The 22,414-nt window shown below is 47.3% G+C and overlaps 1 protein-coding gene across 2 annotated transcripts in view; it reads left to right on the top strand.

Moving 5' to 3' along the window:
- Window positions 1-5,770: 5,770 nt before the first annotated feature.
- Window positions 5,771-22,414, top strand: part of SETBP1 (SET binding protein 1) — a 363,123-nt gene continuing 346,479 nt past the window's right edge. Inside the window, exons 1-2 of one of the 2 annotated variants that reach the window (XM_047696859.1) lie at window positions 5,771-6,941; window positions 8,080-8,219. The gene's annotated coding sequence lies outside the window, so the exon portion shown is untranslated. The remainder of the gene's footprint in view (window positions 6,942-8,079; window positions 8,220-22,414) is intronic. The other variant, XM_047696858.1, reaches the window with a different exon arrangement.

Below are 22,414 nucleotides of genomic sequence, written 5' to 3'. Positions count from 1 at the left end.
CAAGCCTGCCTAACTTCAAAGCTCAAGTTCTTCCCCATGTGACAAGATGACCTTGTGCTGGAAATACATACGTTTGCTGAGAGTTTTAGCTCTTTATTCTAAACACACCTGGAGTGCCAGTCCAGCCCATTCCCCATTGTAGCCACATTCCCTGTGGTCCTCCTGAAGAAACACTTAAGGCTGGAGAGTCTTGCGTGTGACAGCCCCTTGGCCTCAGTCATAGGTAACAGGAACACACCTTAGATTCGTGGGAGGTGACTATGAGAAAATGGAATCACAAAATGATTGCAGTTGAGGGTTGTCATGGAGTGTAAAAGAAGCCAAAGCCAGACATATGCTAAAGTTGTGAAGGAACAAGGCCAAGCATCTTACGGAGAAAATTTGTTCCTGGAAGAATGAAACAGATATATAGAGAAAAGCACAGGTAAGAGTGAGTTGGACTCTGACGCTGGAGAGGGAGAGAATGAGAGGAGCTGCCTGGCAACTTTCTATACCTGGCTTCTATGACGTTCCCCTGTACCTTTTCAATAAGTTCCCCTCAGTTTAAACAAGCTCTCTCTATATCGCCTTTCTGTGCATACCTCTACCTGCTATGGCCCAAGTGGGTAGATTCTTGGGGGGAATAAAAAGCCAGCATCTCCCCGTGGTATTTCTCTGGGATCTCCTTTTGATTCCTCTGTGATATAAACATAAACTGTTTTTTTTAAAGATTTTATTTATTTATTTGATAGAGAGAGATACAGAGAAAGGGAACACAAGCATGGAGGAGCTGGGGAGGGAGAAGCATGCTTCCCGCAGAGCAGGGAGCCAGACACGGGGTTGGATCCCGGGACCGAAGGTGGCCACTTAACAACTGAGCCACCCAGGTGCCCCAAACACAAATTCCTTATAGCTGGGATCCTAAGGCTCAGTTAGGAATTTGGGGCATTCCAAATCCTGTTGCAGATTTGGGGCACTCTGAAGTCACAGTGACAAAAAATCTGCCAGGGAACCAGAAAATGAAAACCCAGAAGAATGCTCCTCCCACCACCTTTTTGCCTTTCAAGTATTGAAACCTGGTCTCTTGGAGCATCCACCAAGAACCACATGCCAAGAACGCTTCTTTTACTGAATTTATTGCAGCTAGGAAGTCGAAGTTTCCTCCACTACAATCCAGCTTTGTCAGATCTGGAATTCCCTTCCTGGGACAATTACATGTTTCTCCTGCTAAGCTCCAAATTGCTTAGGAACTGCAGTAGCATCAGGGAAGCCACTGGAGAGAAGATCCCTTTCCAACGTGGGGTTGGGGTGGGAATAATCAGGAGTGGAAATTAACTTCTCATTTCCTGGAGAGAAAAAAAGATATGATGTGGACTTCAGAGGGGGTGAATTAGGCTGCATCTGGTGAAAGTCATTTAAATAGCCACATCATCTAGAATAATCAAAACCAGTATTTGAACAGAATTATCTAACTTTGCAATGTAACTTTATATCTGGTATTTCCTGTAAGCCTCATGATGATTGATACCTTAGGACAAAATTCCAGTTTTCAGCTTATCCATGAGGAAACCAAGATAGAGGATACTGAAATGATGTGCTCAGCTTCACCTATCCAGTTTGTGTCAGACAGAACTAAAACCCAAATCTACCATTTCTGTCTCTCCGCTATACCACTGATTGATTGATCGATTCACTCATTCATTTCATTCGTCCATTCATTCATTCATGATACAGGACCAATGTTCATCCAATATGTATAGATAGGCATGATGGTGTTAAAAGAATTAGAACCTTTGAACAATCATTGCTCCAAACTTACCCTCGTGCTCTTTGCGCTATTGCCCTGTCCCTCCTAAAACTTCACATGATCCAAAGCCAAAGAGATATCACCTGGATGAATAAGGTCATGTGTCTCTGTTCATTCTGACCAATTAGTCTTATGTCATATAAAGTGTTTTTCATATTCCACTAAGCCTTACCAGACATACACTGGACTCCAAGAACAACTGTATCCAGTGAAGATATAGAGGTGTAATACAAAGCCCTTGACCTCAAGCAGTTCACAGATGGTGGCTAGAGGGTAGTGAAAAATAAGGGCGCACAGTATCTTCTGGAATACTTCTCATAGCAGGGAATTCATTACTATTTAAGACGATCTGTTCTCATCTTAGATCCAATCACAGAGTTTTGCATTATATTGAGCTAAGATCTGCCTCCCTGTTACATGAGCTGATTAGGACTTGCTATACCCTCCAGAGCAGAGTCAGCAAACTAATTCCTATTTTTCCTGAAACTTCCTTACATATAAGGATAGGTTTCACATCCTAATTCAATTGCTCCCGATGTGTTCTCACTGTCCTGCTGGGATTCTCCTATGTCCTGGAATCAAATATGGAGAAAATTTTATAGCTGGCTTGATCCTTAAACATACTCCCAGTTTCTACATTTCCAGAATTGTCCCCAAACTCCGAATATAGCCTCATCACTCTACAGTCCATGGTGACTGTCACCCCATTTGGTTAGGTGCACCTTCTATTCATGTACTTTACTTAAGAGATTATTCTAAGTATCTGGATCATATTCTCAGGGCATGTGCTTTCTTTTGGATCAGTGATTCTCAAAGTTGGTTGCATATTAGAAGCACCTGGGGCATTATTATCAAGACCAATTAAATCAACATGTGTCTCAAGCATCACTAATTCTCCTAGGTAATTCTGATTCACAGTAAGGGTTGAAAAGCATGACATTAGATAATGCTACCTCATTTTCCAAAACAGGTTAAGACTCCATACTGTATATGAACCTAGAAAGTGGAGGTGATTAGCTCTGAGCATGTGATTTTAGTTCCTGTCTTCAACTTCTTAGAAAGAAAGAATGGATGGGTTTGACTCTTCTTTTTATCTTTAGCTTCAGAGAGGTAAAAATGACATAATCTACCCTTGTACTTTGAGCCATACCTTACTTGAATATATATATGCCCTTTCTCTGATTCTCAGGTGATGGAGGGAACAACTATCTTGCAGGACCTTGCAGATCCTTGCAGTATCTCTGATGTGGCGGGGGGCGCAGCTGGGGCAGGGAGGGGTGTTTCATGATGGTCATTTCACAGGCTACATGCATGCATGCCTACACCACCAAGCAACAGCAAGTCAGCTACTTGGTGATATCAAAGGAACAATTATTCTTGTCCATACTTGACATTGTCCATGCAAGATACAGCTCAGTCCTCAATGGTTTAGTCTTTGTTTGGAAAAATGGGTTACAGGAAAAAGAAAAAAAAGTGTGTAAAAGAGAAAAGGAAATGTGTATATTAAATAGATAATAAATGTGCAGCAATTCTAAAGAGGATATGACGTCTGACCTTACTCTACTATTGCTGCATCTGTGTTCCATGAACTTTACAAATGTCTCCTTTCTTGTATTTCTATACATTAGGTGTAGTTAGAAGTTTGCGTGCCGATTTTTCCCACTTGGTTGTAAATTCTGAGTTGGAATCTCTAGTTGTGCTACCATTGTGTCCTGCACAGTCCATACTATGTAATTATTTGCTGAGTGACTGAAAAATGCCACCACTGGAGACTATATAAAACTAAGAGATGGTGTGTTCTGTGCATGCCCATCAGCTGCTCAGGTTGTCCCACTATTTTCTCTAGGATCCTGGGAACCTGGGAATTGGTTTCTTACAATTGCATAGTAGCAATTTTCAGACTAACTTCTTTACCAGCTTCAGATTTTTTTGTGTGTTTTAGGGTCCAATTCTCAGATAACCAAAAAAAGTGGTCTACTAGGGAAAGAAGATAAGAATTTCTGTGATATTTAGCTAGGATTTGAATATAGGTTGTTATATCAACAAACATTTCATCCAGGGATGGGGCTTTTATTTTTAAGAAGCCTTTATTATTATATACCAAAAAGTATTATATAGTAAACATTAAAATATAGCCTATATATGTAACATATACTATGTGTAGATGTATATATCATATATGTAAATATGTATATATGTATGTGTTTTATATATAGATACATAAAACAAAGAGCAAGAGGGTTCCCTTTTCCTTATCTTCCTCTCATCTCTCAGGATTGAAAAGATGAGCAACATGCAAGGAAGGAACATTGGATGAGAAGTCAAAGGACATAGAATTTAATCTATTCATGGCTTTGCCTGAACATAGTGACCTGGACAGTCCATTCCATCTCTATTCCTGTTTTTGCAGCTTGAAGATGATGAGGTCTGGCTAGGTGATCTCCCAGGTGAATTCCTTGGTGAGAACTCCTCAGGTGAACTTTTACTGCACTATAATTCTGTAGACTTACTTAACATCTATTATAATGGATTTTTCATAAGGCGTGTGCTTCTTTGAGCTGCTCTTCAAAGAGACACAACACAGGAAAGAAGACCCTGTAAATATGCCTGGGTTACAGAAAGGCAGGGATGTGGGCAACGAGCTTTAGTTCTGGCTTAGAAGACACCAGAAAGCATAAGCTCATGGGCAAACCCTTCTGATTTCTGGGGCTCACTTCCTCCACTTGGGAAGTATAGGAAATGGCCCACATGCCATGTTAGTCTTCCGTGGGCTTGGGTGTAGGATTTCAGAAATCTGGGTACACAAGGAAATGGGCAAAGGTCATCTGATTACAGAGAACGATTGTTTTGACATTGTATTTTGTTCCTTGATCTGTACTTTCAACAACTCACTTTGCCCTGATTGTTTTTTTTCTAATTAAGAATTACTTGGCCACCAATAATAATATTCCAATATAAAGGGTAGCCAAAGACCTATTGAAACATTGCCACAACAGAGGTCTTGCAGTAATGAGTAACAGAGAACAAGTAGGGCCAATCAGGAGATTCCTATGGGGGGGGGGACAGCAAGGGTACTTGGGTGGGGGGGGGGTGAACTATCTTTTCAGAACCAGACTGAACCTCATCCTGGGACAGGGACCAGGATGGGAGTTGGGGCATCCTCCCACCCAGACCCTGTCTCCCTTGCCTCAACTGCACTGCAGCATTAGTGTGAGCGGAGTGTGGAGAATGAAGATGTTCTGCAGCAAAACTCAAACCAGCAGTCAACCCTGAGGTCAGCAGCTGAGGCGGTTGGTAGGGGGACATCCCCAATCACTACCAAATCATTCCTCAACCCAAATGTCCAAAAACTCTCTTATAGAAGGGTCTAGTCAGAGTTCTCCCAGAATCTGAGCTCTGAGTACACCATACGTGGAGGTCTTTAAGCAAAATCACTTGCTTCCTGAATCCTATCTGTCCTCTATTATCCTGTAATATAGAGGAGTGCCATTTCCCAGTTGCAAGAGAGTTGCTTGAAAATCTCCCCCTTTGCAACCCAAATACAAACATTCAAAGGCATTAACATACCACCATATTTTGTATGAACTGAAGATACTTCATCTTATTCTTTCCACCACTCTGAAGAGGGAACTGCATGCCAACGTGCATTTGCCATCTCTCTGCGTCTTTCCCCTCATCAGGTGTCCAATTTTTGTGATAACAAAAACATGCACCTAAGCAACTGAGTGCGTGTATGTCGCTTAAAAACAACAACAAAAAAATAATAAAGTAAAACAAAATAAAATAAACCCCTGAAAGTGAAATGCAATTACCAGGTTAAAAAAAAATGCACCCAGTTTCCAGAGCCTATCACATCTCGCGCCTCATCGCGCAGCTCCCCCCAACACTGCTCCTGTTGTGTCAGATAGTGGCAGTGTTGAGCCCGGGAACCCGCGCCGAGCCCGCGGCGATCCCCGCGGCCGCCCAGTCCCCGCGTCTGACTCCGGCGCGCAGGAGCCACTGGGCCGCGAGGGCGCTGGGGAGCGGGAGGGGCGCGAGGGGCGGCGAGGGGTCACCGGTTGGCCTCCACGAACTGTTCTCCTCATCCCCTAGCAAGACCCCACTCCCTCCAATTGATCGAAATTCACCGAAATTCACCGAGAGAGGGAGGGTGTAGGGAGAGGTCGCTCGCTGGTTACCGGCTGCGCCTCCCCCCGGCTCGAGCCGGGAAGCGGCCCCCGGTCCGTGGGGCGAACAGTGTGGGCGCCCGCGCCCCCTCCGAGGCAGATCGTGGGGTGGCGGTCCCCGCACGGCTCGCCGCGCGGCCGCTCCGATCCTCCCCCCCTCCCCCGCCCGCGCCCTCCCCCTTCCTTTCACTAGGACTCCGGGACTCGGGAGAGGGCGCGGGAGGCAGGCACACGGGCCCGACCCCACTCCAGCGCTCGCCGGGGACGCGGGCGGGCGGCGAGGGGACGCGGCGGGGGCGCGGGGCGGGCGCGGCCATGGAGCGGCGGCGGCGGCGGCGGCGGCAGCACTAGCGACCGCGGGCGGACGAGCGGGCGGGCAGGGCCGCCCGGCGCCGCGGACCGAACTGCACAGCTCAGCAAAAGCGCCCTCGCCCTCCGCGCGCCGCCTCCTGCGAGCCCAAACCCGGCAACATTTTTTAAAGCTCCAATCCATCCTTTGAAGAAAAGGAAAAAAAAAATAGCATTGATCGGAGAGACGGGGATATATATATATATATATATAATTTTTTTTTTTTTGGCTCCTGCTAAAATTAGCCGGGCTCGCCGCGCGCCTGTGTGCGAGTGTGTGCGAGTGTGTGTGCGTGCGGGCGTGTGTGTGTGTGAATGTGATTACTCCAGGACTCCTCGGGCTCCGGAGACGCCATTTTCCCCCTTGATATCTCTCTCCATAAATCGGTGGCGCGGCGGAGGCGGCCGCGCCGGGCGGGAAGCGCGGGGCCAGCCGGGGCGCCCGCCGCTCGCCGCCGCCTCCGCGCGCCCGGGGGCCCCGGCGCCCCCCGAGCGAGGGCGGCCCCCCGCGGCTCGCCGTTTGACAGATGCTCATCGCCATGGAGTTGCCGCAGCAGCACCTTTGGGGGCTCGGGCGAGCGACGGGAGCCGGGATCTGAGCGAGCGCCGGGGCCAGCGGAGCCGGAGCCGCCGGGACATGGGTGAGCACGCGCCGCGACCTTGGCCCGGGAGCACGGCACCCAGCCTCCCGCGGCGCCGCGGGCCCCCGCACGCCCGGGGCTGGGGGCGGTGTGTGTGCCCTGTATGCAAAAGTTAACGTCGCCTCGCCGGGGCTTTGACTTTGCACCGGGCGGGAAGGGGGAGACGGGGCCGAGGGGGCGGGATGCCGGTCCCCGCCAGGCTGCGGAGGATGGGCGCGATTCCGGCCCGCCCGCGGGTGGGCAGCGATGCTGGCTCATTTGGAGTGGCCCGTTGGTGGCGGCGATGGTGGAAGCGTCGGGCGGGAGGGTTGGGAGCTTATTGAGTTTCGCCTAATCTGATTCCCCCCCAGCCCCCCCGCCTTTTGCACCCTCCCTCGGTCCAGCCGCCGGCTGCCGGGGCTGGCGGGTTTGGCGTTGGTGGAGTGGACTCGGGAGGGGGAGGGGGTAGGGAAAGGGGTGGGAAGGCAGCAGGATATATATATATTTTATTTTGGGGGGTCTCTTTGTAACTTGCAGGTTAAGTGGAGCTAGAGAGCTACATTGTAACCTAGTTGGATGGGGGGGGGGGGGGATGTATGAGAATCTAACGTGTCTTTAATAGAAAGAAGAACAGGGAAGAAGTGGTCCAGCCGGCGAAGGTTGGTGTGTGCTTGTGTTGTGGCTCTGTGTTAGTCTTTCTCTTAAAATCTTAATCAATGGATCTGAGTCTCTTTCTCGTGCTCTCCGGTTTTGGGACTCTGAAAAGACAGGAATTCCCTTAAAAGCAGACGACTGCCTTTTTTGAAAGCACGCATTGTGTGTGTTTCTAGAGGAGCCCTGGGCTGGAGAATTAACGGCAGGCTTCCCCGTTCGGTGGTTTCCAGTGGGAAATCACTCCGGAAAGGGAGCCCTTCAGTATCGATTTATTGTTTTTGTCTTTCAAACCATTATCTCTTTGGCTAAAATACTGTCTGAGAAGTTCCACAGAGACAGAGTCAGGTAAACTGGACTGGGCAGATCTTCAGCAAGATGGTGATAACGGTGATACCGTTTTGGGTGTCTGTTTGTGATGGAAGCATTGCTGGGTAATAGCGATTTCTGATCGGTAGAGCATGCTGGTTCTAAAAAAATAAGTGACTGCCTAAATGCTGTCTTTCAGCCCCCCTCCCCTACACGCTGCATACACCCCTCCTCCCATGACCCACACGCTTACAACAATTCTGAAATCGGATCCAACTGGAAAGATTTTCTTTGGAGATCGGAAAGTTGTGCAGTTGGAAGTGGAAGATGAGGCTAGAGGTACCGGGTGTGTGGGGAGAGGGGGGTTCTGATTGCCCCCTCATGCTGAATTGATTCTTTATGTGTGTGTGTGTGTGTGTGTGTGTGTTCTGAGCGTGTGTATATCCATCTAAAAGGACTGTTGAGGGAAGGATTTCCGATTCGTTTCCGCTTCAAATAAACTGTCCTGATAATCTCATGGTTGGCGTCTAATGCTAAAAGGCCAATTTGTGTGTCTCTTTATCGCCTCAGAAACTCTTCCAAAAGGGTGGTTTATTCTGGAATTCTATAACAGCTACTTTTCCTTCCAAGCCCCCACCCCCTACCCTCCACTCTCCACACCTTTTTTTTCCCTTGAGTTCAGTTGGAGTCTGTGGTCTTTAAGAAAATCTAATACTACTTGTTTTCCTCTTAAATTATTTTTTGTTCTCTTCCTTTTCATTCCTTTGCTCTTTATCCTGTTTTTCTTTTTTTCCTGTAGATTCGTACAAAAAAACTCATTTCATAAAGTAGCTATCACTAAAACTACCTAACTGTTGGAGACCCACCTCCTACCCTCCTTTAGTTCACACAGGTAAATCTGATTCGCCCCATTCAAACTCATCTTCATTTGCAAAACGTGTGTGTGTGCGCGCGTGTGCGCGCGCGTGCGTGTGTGTCGGGAGGTGGGAACAGGAGTGGAGTAGAGAAGAGGAACGTGGAGAGGAAGGGTGGTGTTCTGTGCAGGCCACATCTGCAGCCCTGGGGCCAGACCTGCACGGTCTGGGAGAGTTTCCTTTGCTTACCCCAGTTAGACGTTGTCTGGCTGGGATGGGGAGGCGGGGCCAAACCGGCCAGGGGCGTGTGAGGGAGGAGAAAGTTTGTAGGGCACTTTAAAATGTAGCCAGTTTGCAATCTCTGGTCACTCTCTCCCCCTTCTCTTTTCTGTGGCTTCCACCATCCTGAGACTCCCGGAGGGAGACTTGATCTCCTGCCCTGATGCAGGAGTCCAAGGTTTCAGAGCGAAGTTGAAGATGTTGTGTTTTCCTCTGTACTTAGTGAAATTGTCTGCTACCAGGCAAGGGCTTTAAGACAGATCAGAAGAGTAAGGTGGAATCTGAGAATATATGCAAACTTCAAGGTAGCCTGAGAATATAGGGAGACCAGGTACTCTGAAAGTGTGGCTTTGCCCCTTATGCCTCCTCCCCCGGTAAGACAAAAAATCTTAGTCTTGGGAAGTTGAGTTGGTGCAAAAGCTGGGCTGTGGGCACGGCTAGCTACTCCAGTAACCTGAGCTGGGCTGGGGGAGGTGGTGGTGAGGGAATGCAATCCGGAGCCAGAGGAGGGAAACGGACTTGCCGCGCGGAGCAGGGAAAATAGACGCGTCACTGGAATAAACAAACTGGCCTTGGGGGAGGGGATGGCTTGTAGCGAACGTAAGGGGGCGTGGCTGAGAGACAGCGGTAGGGTAGGAAGGGGCCACTTCTGGCTTGGGAGAAAATATCAGCTGCCTTATATGTTCATAAATGGGCTAGGCAAGTGAAGGGGTGTAATCCTATCTTTTGTATGTTAACATCACAGTATTACATAGGAAGGCGCAGCTGGCAGGCCCAGTTTTGGACTTCACACAGGGGAATCCTAGGGGTATCCCTGAGTGAACCTCTTCAGTGCTAGGAGGGCTTCTGGTCATGTACTTGCATTATTCACAGCAAGGTACTTTGTAAGTCATAAAGTAAATCACAAATTTACTTTGTAAATCATCTGACCTAAATAAGGGTTGTGAGAAAGAGAAAACAGTGTTTGGAATATTTGTAGAATTTAGTTGAAAACAGTAGGTGGGGAGAGGCAGGAGGCAGGAGTTTGCTGAAGAAGAAATAAATAGGTAGGCATTTCCCCTGGATTCCTGATTCCATTTTTGCTGTTATCTTGACTTTCAATTCCATTAGGGGCTGAATCGATACTTCTCTGGCACAAAAACATACCTCTAGGAGAGTTCTTTCAAGCTGGTCATTATTTTGAGATGTCCTTCAATCTCTGCTCCAAAGCTTCTCTGAAATATGCAAAAGGAGGATGATGAGAGTGGCTAGATGCATGGGACGTCCTTTCTGGATTCCTGCAGAGACACTGAAACTTGGCTGGGCCTCAGCCTCCCAGAATGCCAGTTTTTCCCTTGGAGACTTTAAGTTTTAATTGAAACCAGAAAGCTATTGAAGGCAGACCCAGCCAATGAAACCTTGTTTTCTCTGCTGCTCAGGAATGGGAAATAAATAATTTTTTGCTGATGGCATTTCAAGTTGCTTCAGTTCTGTTCTTGCCAGAAGAATGGGGTAAATTATTGTTAACACATAGGCATTGTCAGGAGTTGCAGGGCCTTAAAAAATGGGATGGTGTTATTGAGTTTACTCAGGTCCCCACTGGAGGTCTGTGGGTAGGGGCGAGGGAGGGAGGCTACTCTTGTCCCGGAGTGAGGCATTCCTTCCCTGAAGAAAAGGAAGCCTCATAGAGTCCTTGCCTCACATCACTCTGCTTGGTCCTACAGATCCTGTGATGAAGGGAACAAAGCCATTCAACTTTCCTTCCATTCTGTGATCTATTATGAAACCTGGGGAGCTTCTTAAAATGATTTAAGCAAGGATTAAGTGAGGACCATCACCATCCTACGTATTGCCTTCGGTTTAAGCTTCTTTTAAAGCTATTTCAAAGGCAACCCTGGTGTTTTGCAAACTCTTCATCAAGTTGCAGACACTTTGGGTAGCCTAACACTTGATAAATGCAGAAAAGTAAACACCAAGTTGTCTACCCCATGGTTACGGAGGGTAGATGCCAGCCTACGGTCTTTTTTTCACTCTGGGTTTTCATGTCCATTTTCACTTAGCCTTCAGCTGGATTCTGATGTCCACTTAGACATACCAGGTTGGAGCAATATGAAGTGTGGGGGGAACCGTGACCTCAGATGACCAAGTACAAGTTCATGGGTCCTTGGAATTCTTATCTGGAATTTTTGAAGTACTTTCAAAGTGTTGGGTCAGAGCAGCATCCCTTTCAAGGTTGGTTTTCTTATATCCTCAGAGGGTGCCCTCCAAGGTTGAGGGAGCATTTTTTAAAGCAGCCTTTGGCTTACAGTTGACTTCCTGTTCATTTCAGAGCAAATGATGCCAGGGTCACATGGAGAGAGGGAGCAGGCCTGAGGTCCACAGGACACCTTTTGAGGAAGCAGATAGCCCTTCCCAGGAACTGATGATGAATTGTGGTCCACAGACCCTTGAGAAATAATTGTAAGCGAAGTCAGCTGAGCTGATCCCTGGCAGGCCTAGGCATCCACCTTTCTAAGTGCTATGGGGTTGGGGGGGAGGATGAATGAATGGTAAGCAGATAAGAATTGCAGAACTTTGAGCCTAAAGAAATGTTTCCCTGACCCAGCCTCTGCCATCAAAAGCATTCCCTTTCCTATGCATGGCTCTTTGTTCATTTCAGGATATCTTCCTATCACATTTGCCCCCTTGATTCTCTTAAGGAGGGAGGCCCAAGAAGCAGTGTATCCCCATTCAGAAGCTGAGGAACTGACACACTGACTTGCTGAAATGACGCAAGGGAGTGGCCCACCTGGGACCCCAAGGCTCTGTTAAAGTGTGAACAGCATCACACTTGAAGTAACAAGATCTGCTCTGGATCCTGTCCTTACTACCTCCCAGCTAAAGGACCCTTGGCAAGTTATTTAACCTCTTTGAGCCTCAGTAACCTAATCAGGAAAATAGGGATAAACATGCTTACCCTGCCTACTTCACAGGGGTTGGGAGGATTAAATAATACCAGCTAATTTCTGTAATTGAACTCTGAGAGGATTTCCATGCTGCCTCCTGGAAATCTGTGCCTGGGATTATTGTTGCCATAGTCCAGAGATTAATAACCCTCTGGTGTGACCAGAAATGCCTATAGGAGCCTTGGGTTCTAAGACAGTTGTTTTCTGAATACTTGTTTTCTGCTCATGAGTAGACTCCTAAGAAAAATGTGTGCATACATGTTTGAAATCAGTTGAATTATTCGATGCCTTGTATAAGCCATGTGTATCTAAGACTCAGAGTCTCAGATAATAGCCAGTTTGGGCTCACAGATGTTGGGGCTCAGGAAATGTTCTTCGCTAGGAATGAGAGGAACAAAAGGAAAAAAGACATGGAGATGCACAGAGTCGGGGCAAAGGGGGAGAGAGAACGAGAGGGAGACTGTCCATAAGGAGCCCCAGGGGCTGAGCAGTGGCATCTAGGTCAAAGTGTTTAGCATCTCTTAAGAAAAGAACTCCTGGGCGCCTGGGTGGCTCAGTGGGTTAAGCCGCTGCCTTCGGCTCAGGTCATGATCTCAGGGTCCTGGGATCGAGGCCCGCATCGGGCTCTCTGCTCAGCAGGGAGCCTGCTTCCCTCTCTCTCTCTCTCTGCCTGCCTCTCCATCTACTTGTGATCTCTCTCTGTCAAATAAATAAATAAAATCTTTAAAAAAAAAAAAAAAAAAAGAAAAGAAAAGAACTCCTAGCAGGATTGCCTCTGTCCCAGCAAACCTAGTACATTGTCTAGAGTCAGGAAAGTTCTTCACAATCGGTTTGCTGCTGGCCTCCCCTGGATTGCTCCTCTTCCTTTTTCCCATGATTCCTGGCTGGCCCTGTCCAGCAGCCTGCATGCACCACGCACCAGGCAGTGTTCTCCAGTGATCCCCATTGTACACAACACTTGCTGACCTCTGCTCCCATCAGACCTGTTTCCTTGCTCACCCTGGGCTCTCTGGACGTGTGTCCAGCTCCGCACCCGGGCTGGCTCTGTGCCGCTGCCTCCTCTCTGGAAGGTGTCCTGATGGGTCCCTTTTTGCCAGAGCATGCACCTCTTAGGACATCAGACCAGCTCTCAGCTCTGCACCCCGGTCTCCAGAGCACTTCAGGTCTCAAGCATTTGCCTGGCAACCAGCTCGCGGCTCATGCTGCCTTGCTGTTTGTTGTCACTACCACCCTTGGCTATGAGTCCTTCAAGAAAGGGACCAGGTTGGCCCCACGAGGGGCTCTTCCTTAGGAGTGAGTTCCATGCTGTGAATGAATGGCAGAATTTATGCAGAGGTAGAATATTAAAAGCAAATGTTTAAGGTGTGCCAGAGCTCTGCTCCGTGAAGGAACACAGTGTGCACCTCTTATACAGAGTGAATGAGAACCACTTGTGTTAATAATGGCTTTTTATACTTTTGGCTATCTTTCAGGGGCAATCACCCACTCCGTCTCTCCCTCCAAGCCTACGAGGTAATGATGTTTTACCCCATGTACATCCTACCATCTGTGGATTCACTCATTCATCCAATCATCAGCTGTTTCTGAAGTGCCTCCTAGAGCCTTGTCGGCACACTAGTGCACCCAGCTCTTGGCTTTCTCTGAAAATTCCAGTTGCGTTTTTTTTTTTTTTTTTTTTTTTTTTTTTTTTTTTTGTCCACCACACTCTTTTTGGCATTTAACCATGCAATCTTCTTTGTTGCTTTAGTCCAAGTGCTTGCCCACTCCTCGGTGACTGAGCAAGCCTGGCCGCAATGGAAAGGAAGCTGGAGCAGAGAAATGCACTCAGCGGGACAGATCCAGGGCAGGGCTCTCGGGAAGCAGGCTGTGGTCTGGGCTGGCCACCTATTAGCCTCTGATGGAGGACGGTCTGAGCTGCCTCTCTTGTCCCTTGCTGGAGGCGTCCTGAAGTGAAAGAGTTTGATTGCTATGGAAGGAGGGGACCATTCTGAAATTCAGTGATTGTGTAGCTAAAAATGTCCCAGGGATTTTGAAGCTTTTTTTTTTTTTTTCTTTTCTTAAAGCTCAGAGCTCCTCAGACCCATTTAATGGCACCCCAACAACCATCCAAACCAATCCCACCGAGGAGTTGTGTACTTTGATAAGTGTTTGCTGTGGCGGACAAGTTCTAGAAATGGACATAGGTCAGCAGATGCTCCCCAGTTAGAACCAGAGAACCAGACTTGGGGGACGGGGATGAGGACAGGGAGAGGAGGAGATAGATGGTGAGCTAAATACAAAGAAACACCGTAAAGAATACAACAGAGAATAGTGTGGAAGGAAGACAAGGATTGATTCTCCACATTGTTTTTGAATACTGGCTCCCTTTGGTGAGATAGCTGTACTGAGACAAGGAGAGAGTGCAGACGGCTTAGCGAAGGCTGCTGCCTCCTGCACAAACGAGGCATCTGGAATCTCTGTTTCCGTGGACCTCCTGAATCTGGGGTGGGGAGGGGCTGGGCGTTATTGTTTTGTGTGGATTCCACTGGGCATGGAAGCTGAGGCCATGCCTGTGCTCCTGAGCTATCCTCTCCATCCCCATAGCAGAGTCTGCCCCTGCTTTGGCCGGTATTTGTTAATGGCTAGTGAGTTGGCTTCTGTGTACTTTGAGGTCAAAGAGAATGTTCCCCAGTCTGTCCAAAGCCAGAAGCCTCTGTGATTTGGGTTGGGGTGCGATCAGGAACGTTGGGCTTTGATCTGAGGCCCCGTGAAAGTTCAGCAGGAATTCTTACTCACTGAGGAGCACACTGGTTGGATATTTAGGAAGAGGGAGGTTCTGCAAGCCACCAAGATGAAGAAGTTACTTTTATGCTAAGACTTACTTGGGATAGGTATAAAAAAATAAAAAGCAGCACCATTAACCTAACTTGGTGAAAAGCAATTTCTTCACTGTTGCTTCTCTCTGCCAAAGATTTTGCAGTTCTCCCCGTGGAAAGAAGCTGCTTGAGTTTGAACTTGGGGCTGGAGAGGTGGGGAAACTGGAGACTTTGAATTTGATTGATTCAACGCAGTAGCCTGATGAGAAGACTTCTCAGAAGCGGTTGGGACACCATTGTTGTGCTTGTAGCAGAATAATGAAATCTGGGTGGCAAGTCCCTTGCCGTTGTTGGTGGCTCTGCCTGTGACCTATTATTTGAGGAATGAGAGCTTTGATTTTTTTTAAGTATGGATTAATAATGATGGCTAAAAATTAGAATGACTTGGGTTTTTTTTATTTTTTTTTTTAAAGATTTTATTTATTTATTTGACAGAGAGAGAGACAGTGAGAGGGGAGCGTAAACAAGGAAAGTGGGAGAGGGAGAAGCAGACTCCCTGCTGAGTAGGGATCCCAATGCAGGGCTTGATCCCAGGACTCCAGGATCATGACCTGAGTGAAGGCAGACACTTAATGACTGAGCCACCCAGGTGCCCCAAAAAGAATGATTTGTTGTAAGAATCCTGTGGACCTTCTTTCTGCTCGTTATTTTGTACTCAAGAGCTTGCTTACAGAGAGGTTTTTTTTGTTTTTGTTTTTGTTTTTTTTTTAAAGATTTTATTTATTTATTTGACAGAGAGAGATCACAAGCAGGCAGAGAGGCAGACAGAGAGAGAGGAGGAAGCAGGCTCCCTGCTGAGCAGAGAGCCCGACGCGGGGCTCGATCCCAGGACCCTGAGATCATGACCTGAGCCGAAGGCAGTGGCTTAACCCACTGAGCCACCCAGGCACCCCTACAGAGAGTTTTTTGATCCACAAATACTTATTAAATCTCAACATTGCCGCTGGGAAGCCATTGTTCCTGATGTTTTTAGGTGGATAGGGTCTGGTAGGAGACATGACTTTTGCCCTCAGTGAGAATATAGTGTATCTATAGAGACGCATAGCTCCAATGGAAAGCTTCAGTCTGCCGCTGAAGCGGGAGCATGATCTGATGGAATTGTACTATTTGTATGATCAGGAGCAGTCAGGGAAGGCTTCGAGGAGAGTGTGACAATAGAATTGGAATGAGGGAGGTTCTTGGTGGGTAGAATAGCTTTGGCACAGGAGCAGAGGTGGGACAAAGTTCAGATGTGCATTTGGCATTGCCACAGGCAAGCAAGCACTAATCATGAGGAAGCAGGGCAGCTGGCAGGGGCAGGACAGCCCTGACAATGAAGGTCCAGCTGGCTGAGATTGGTGGCCAGATCACCCATGAGAGGCATCTTGCTGGTGGGAGGTCCGCTCAGTGGGAAGGACCAAAGCCTCGGCCCTCTAAGTTGGACCCACAGTCTAGCTGTCCAGAATTTTCATTCATACTCATCAACTTTTCAGCCCTTTGACTCAACAGACTTTGTTTGCTTGTTGCCACTTACACATGCATGTGACCAGACCCTGATGGGCCCTGGGGGGATGCCAGGAGATGGAGAGGACACTGTCTCTGCTTTCAGTCTGGTAGAAGACTTTGTAAGAACTTATGAAAACCAGGGGAGGAGTAGCAGAGGACAGTGACCTAGGACTAAATGAACTGCAGTAGGAACACAGGGAGGGCCAGAACCTCTGGGGTTGGGCAGATCCCAGAGAGCTTGGGGAGCAGGTGGGGCATGGGCTGAGTCCTGAACAATGGGACATTTTTGCATACGTTCAGAGCCCCAAAGAAGATATTCGTTTTGTTAATGTAGGGGCAGAAAGAAGATCACTTCCTAGGGACCGGTGTTCTGTGCAATGTCAGGGGAGCAAGACAGATGAAATGGGGTCCTGTGAGAAGAAGGCTAAGGCTGCATGTTGAGATGGGAGCCATGACCAGTTTTCAGAATGCAAGGGGAGTAGACACGAGGACCAGAAGGATATGCCCATCACAAAACGTTCACACATATCACACAAGGAAGAACCCCGACATCTGACTGTCCCATATACCACTGGGTTTGTCAGCTACCAGCTCTTTGGTCTGGTCAAAAGAGGCATCTTTAGAATAAACAGTAAACTATATACAAGCATTCAGAGTAGGGATCAGCTACTCTGGGGAACAAAAGTGCTCTGGTGCTGGTATTCATCAACAGGAGTTTAATGCACCGTTGGAGAAGGACATCTACACGTTTTCATAAAAGTGCAGTATTTAAATGGCAGTTCAAGATTGCTGAAGAAGGAATATCCTCAAGGAAGGGAAGTGCAGCTAATATTTGTTGAGCTCTGGTAGGCCCAGCATCCCCTCTGCGGCAGAAGCACAGACATGCAGGTGTCAGGTTATACTGTATATCCAAATGGCAGTGAGCAAAGTAATTGTGGAATCAGATGCTTGAGAAGTTGAGGAACTTGAATTAGGGCTGAACAGGGAGTGGGGTCGAAACCAGAGGCCTCTGAGAGAAAGACTAGGGAATTTCTTATTTGTTGGATTTTTTAGTTTATCCCCTTTGCCTTCATTGTAGGCCTGTCATTTTTGTCCCCAATTTACAAATGGCAGGGTGGAGGACCAGAGTTTAAGTTGACCATTAACTCTGGGTATTTAAAGACTGGTGTCATTATGAGTCAGTGGGAAGTAAGTGACATTTGGAGTCAAAGAGCACTACCTCAGTGATTTAAATTACTTCCTCAACTTCAGTTTTTTAATCTTTAAAATGGGTGCATCTTGGGGCACCTGGGTGGCTCAGTGGGTTAAGGCCTCTGCCTTCGGCTCGGGTCATGGTCCTGGGGTCCTGGGATCGAGCCCCGCATCAGGCTCTCTGCTCAGCGGGGAGCCTGCTTCCTCCTCTCTCTCTCTCTCTCTCTCTCTCTCTCTGCCTGCTTCTCTGCCTACTTGTGATCTCTGTCCGTCAAATAAATAAGTAAAAAAATAAAATAGGCGCATCTCAGGGTTAAATCCAATAAAAAACCTGAAGTACCCATTGTATCCTAGGTACATGTTAAAACTTAGGATCATTTTCTTTGCCAAGTGGCTCTCTCACTTCTGCTTGGACAGGAAATATGATCACGTCTCCTTCTTACAGGTCTGCCATATTTCAGCTCCTGGGGTGCTATTCTGCGTATGTTCCTTCCTGTTGTCCTTGTACATTTAAGTGAAAAGACTAGGAGGGCAGGTGAGGGAACTGATACCCAGGATTTGAGGTGATGTGGTGAGTCAGACGGCAGACGGGTCTTGGAGCTCGCATCTGTAGAAGTAGCCAGGGCTGCTGGATTAAAAGCCAGCATCACCTTTTATTTTAAAGAAACATTATCCCGTGAAAGTAAGACTGTAGGCTTTGGAATCCTATAAACCCTGAATTTGATTGTGGATCTGGTAGAAAGAGTGTGGGCTCGTGAGCAAATTATTAACCTCTCTGGACTATTATTTCTACATCTGTAAAATGAGGACAGGTCTTCTGTATAGCAGGGCTGCTGTTTCGATTAAACTCATCATGCCTGTTGAGGTCATTGGTTAAGCCCTCACTCCCAGCGAGTATGGGCTTTCCCTGACTGCATGGAGGTCGCAGGCACCAGGTGATATGCGAGAGGTAGAGCTTGCCCTACTAACATGGAGACTGACCTGGCCAGTGCTTTAGAGACCTTCCCCCAGGGGCCCCAAGGCTCATGCTGTTGTGTTGTATTATTGGTTCCCAGAGGAGGCACTGTTTTTGAAGCTAGAGCTGAAACTGTTGGTTAAGGCATAGTGTGCAGCTTTAGGCCTCAGGAGTCTTATTCTGCTTGTCTCCCTCTCGTGGGGATCCCTGAACACCCGGACTACTCCTTCGTGCTGCATTCGGCTCAGCCAGATGGAAGCCACAGACCCGGCATGATCTATAAGGAGGTGGAAGTTACCAGCCCAGCCTTTGGAGGACTCTGGTTGTCAAGTTGCAGAGATAAGGCTTAGCACCCAGGAATGTCAGAGCTGGAGGGGGTCGCAGAATTTACCTAATTGCATCCCTTCATTCTACAGATGGGGTTGGGGAGACCTAGGGAGAAAAAGGAACGTGCCCAAGGCCACTAACTCCAGTTGGCAGAGTCGGGAATTGAGCCTGTAATTTGTACTAAACTCAGTCATTTTCCTCCATAAGACAAACTGGGAAGAAGAAAAAAGCAATACTCAAACAACATCAAACACTCAAGTTTGCAGGTGCAAATTAAACTATTTGTATGTGCTTCCCATTGTATAGGGAGATTGGGGAGGTTGGCCTCCAACCCCTGTCCCTCAGGCTTTTCTTGGGATCTGTGAAGAGAGGCAGCAATTAGCCAAATACTAGCTTAGATGACACAGACTGGGGAGGGAATCACATTTACCAAAAAATTTGAGCGTCCACCAAGGTGAACCCAGCATGTTCTTTCATAAATATCTTATTTAATCTCCAATTACTTCTCAAAACAACCCTTGAGGTAGGTTTATAACCCAATTTCCAAATGAAACTTGAATAGTGTAAACCTGTTTTCTAGGAGCAGTTAGTAAGTGGGAAAGAGAGGCTAAGTAATCGAAACATGTGACATCAGATCGGTGTTCCTTCCATTCTTCTTCTCAAGGGGAAATGTGGCTTGGACACTGGCTGTCGGATCCTTACTTTGTGTGCTCCTTGTACTCTGAAGTGTCTCAGAGATCCATGTAAAACCCAGCCCCTACCATTGTGGAGTTTCTGGTCTGGTGGGAGAGATAAATAAGTAAAGGGAACATTGTAGTACAGTTTGCCAAATGCTTGGGTAGCAGAATGCCCAGGGAAGTGAGATCAAGACCATCTGTGAGTGTGAGAGAGAGAGTGTGTGTGTGTGTGTGTGTGTGTGTGTGTGTGCACATGCTTGTGTACACACAATGGGAAAAGAATGGAAAAGGAAGGTCTAGCCAGCCTTCATGAAGGATGTGAAAGTTGACCCAAATCCTGAGGATGACTTAGAGGTGACAATGTAGAGAAAGGAAAAAGGGCAGCCAGAGGAATTAGTAGGGAATCCCATGAAGCAACTCAAATCAGGGGACTTTGGGGGAGCCATAGCTCAGCAGGGACCGTTGGGGAATGTCGGGGGGTGCAGCACTCAGGCAACACTGCTTGGAGGAGGCCATCTGTGGTCAGGAAGCTACCACCCAGGTACATGGTAGAAAGAAGCCACTGAATCCGACCTTCATTCTTTGCTGTGGGCCACTGGTGTGTTTGTAGGGTTCGAGAGCCATGGTGCAGAGCTGCCCTTGCCCTCATTGACTGAGAGCTGAGTAAGGGTTGGGTCACTTGATCAATTTATCAGTGTTTATGGAGCATTTACTCTGGGTATTTCTGCAGCAGGAAGGATTTCAAGGATGCATCACTCAGAGTCATGGGTACCTTAGTCAAATGGCTTTTGGTGGCCTCTGACACAGTCTCTCATTCAGCATTTACTCAGCGAATAATTTGGAGTGTTGCTCCATGGATCAGGGGCTGTGTTAGGCTCTGGGGATTCCACGGTGAGCCAAGCAGATACAACTCTTACCCTCAGGGGCTTACCATCTAGTGCAGCAGGAGACAGGGTACAGAGTTACAACCAAGAGCATCATGCGTGTTTATAAAATATAATAAATGCCAGTGAGGAAAAGCTCTATGCTCGAAAGGCACAAAATAGGGACTCCTGATACAGTTGTGAAGCTCAGGGAAGTGCCATTTGACCTGGGTCTGAGTAATGAAGACCTTAACTCAAGGGGACAGGAGGAGGTTCCAAGGCTCATGCCAAATCCGTCAAATGGGAAGGGCCACTTCTGACTCCCCACCTAAATACCTTAGGTGACATAAAGAAAGATGAACACTCATCTACTCCCAAAACCAAAGTCAGACTGACAATCTCCTGAAAGTATCTGAGAAGGGACTCTTACAGCTTTAGGCCAGTGAGCCTAGGTTGAAACACATTAGCTTCCCTATCTGTGGTGAGGTAGAATTACACCCCATCCTTTTATACCATTTGCCTTCTAAGATTGGAAATGCCTAATTTCTGTTAACTAGAAAAATCAGCAGTCATCAGGTGTCCTGCATGGGCAACTTGAATAAGACAGCATCCCTCCTACCATTGTTATACATAGTATCAAAGTCTACAGCTTTCAGGAAACAAATGGACAAGATGGAAGGAGGGAGGTTTGGGAGGAGTGGAAGCAGGGCGTTGACTTCTGGGCATAGATGGCTCAAGTCCAGCTCTGAGGGGCATATAAAGAGCCTTGTCACAGGGCCTAGTAGGCATTTCAGCTCTTCAGAGTTTCAGAGCATCTGGCAGAAGAAGCCCTCAGAGTCCAGCAAAATAGTCACAGGTAGATGTCTACTGTCAGTGGTGTTCTAGTAAATGTTTAATGCCTTGATCTCCAGGTTTGTTTTTAAGCTGCGATTCGTGGAGTTTGCTGATTCCTGTGGTGTAAACGCTCCTATCAGCAGGTTTTCAAGCTACCAGCCTGACCCCATTGCATGTGCAGTTGGAAAGAGAGATACAGGACAGGCTCTCAGGGGCTGGCTCTGGCCCACTGCTGTTACTGTTGGTGAGAATCCGAGATGATGGGGTCACTGATAACAGCCATAACCCTAGAGAAGGAGGATTTGAGTGCCTTCCAGATGGATGGAACATAGAGTCCAAAGCAGCCCAGTGCTTTCTCTGTAGGTCAAGATTACTCTGTAGGACACTCTCCTCATTGAGAACATGAGCAAAGAGAAAGAACCAATATGAGGCCTTATAGCGAAAAATACCCAAGTAAGGTAAAAGGAACAGTATCATGAACATTAGTTATTACAACCGCAGAATAAGAATTTTAAGAAGATGCCAGATATCTGCACAGGAAGAAACGTGGCCCTAGTGGGCTAGGAGCACAAAGTAACAGAGGGAGGACGCTGGGACGAAAAGGCATCAGAGCCAGCTGGAAGGAGCATGAATGAGGTAGAGAAAGAAGGCTGGGATACAAGCTGTGTAATAGCAGACTGAGACATCCACGGGAAATCAAATTCCGTTGCTATTATGGAGGGTAGTTTTAGGGTTTGTGCTTACTCCCATAGTGCAAAATCAAGAAATGGAAACATGAGAGAGAAAATGAGGGCAACAGAGGACAAAGATGGGAGTCTAAAGTGAGGGTTCTGAGGAAAAATTGAGAAAGAAGCCTAAGACATTGAATAGAAAAAATATCTAAAGGAATGATCGAAGAGGATATCCCCAAACTAGGAAGAACCTGCCTCTGTAAATCCAAAAGGCTCTTCGTATTGTGGGAAAAATAAAAGGAACGAGATCCATGCTATACTCATTTTGTCATTAATAAAATTCTAATGTAATGGAAGGAAAATCTTCGACTATAACAGCATAAAACAAGGTGCCTACAAAGGAAATAGACCAGGCTGGCCTCCATTTTCTCCTCTGTTACTTCAAATGTTAGAAGATGGTCTTCAGAGTTTTGAGGGAGAGAGGTCCTAGCCCAAGGATTATGCTTTTGCAGATAAAGACAGAAGAAGTGCCTTATGGGGATTCGCAGAGCACTGTACTGACTGCAGTGGGGCTTCAGGGGAAGCGTTCTGGGGGAGCGGGGAAGGTCAGGAATGAGGG

The sequence above is a fragment of the Lutra lutra genome, chromosome 12, assembly GCF_902655055.1.
Source record: "Lutra lutra chromosome 12, mLutLut1.2, whole genome shotgun sequence".
Taxonomy (NCBI): Eukaryota; Metazoa; Chordata; class Mammalia; order Carnivora; family Mustelidae; genus Lutra; species Lutra lutra.
Note: the sequence above shows the minus strand (reverse complement) of the source record. Positions and strands in the feature narration are given on the sequence as shown.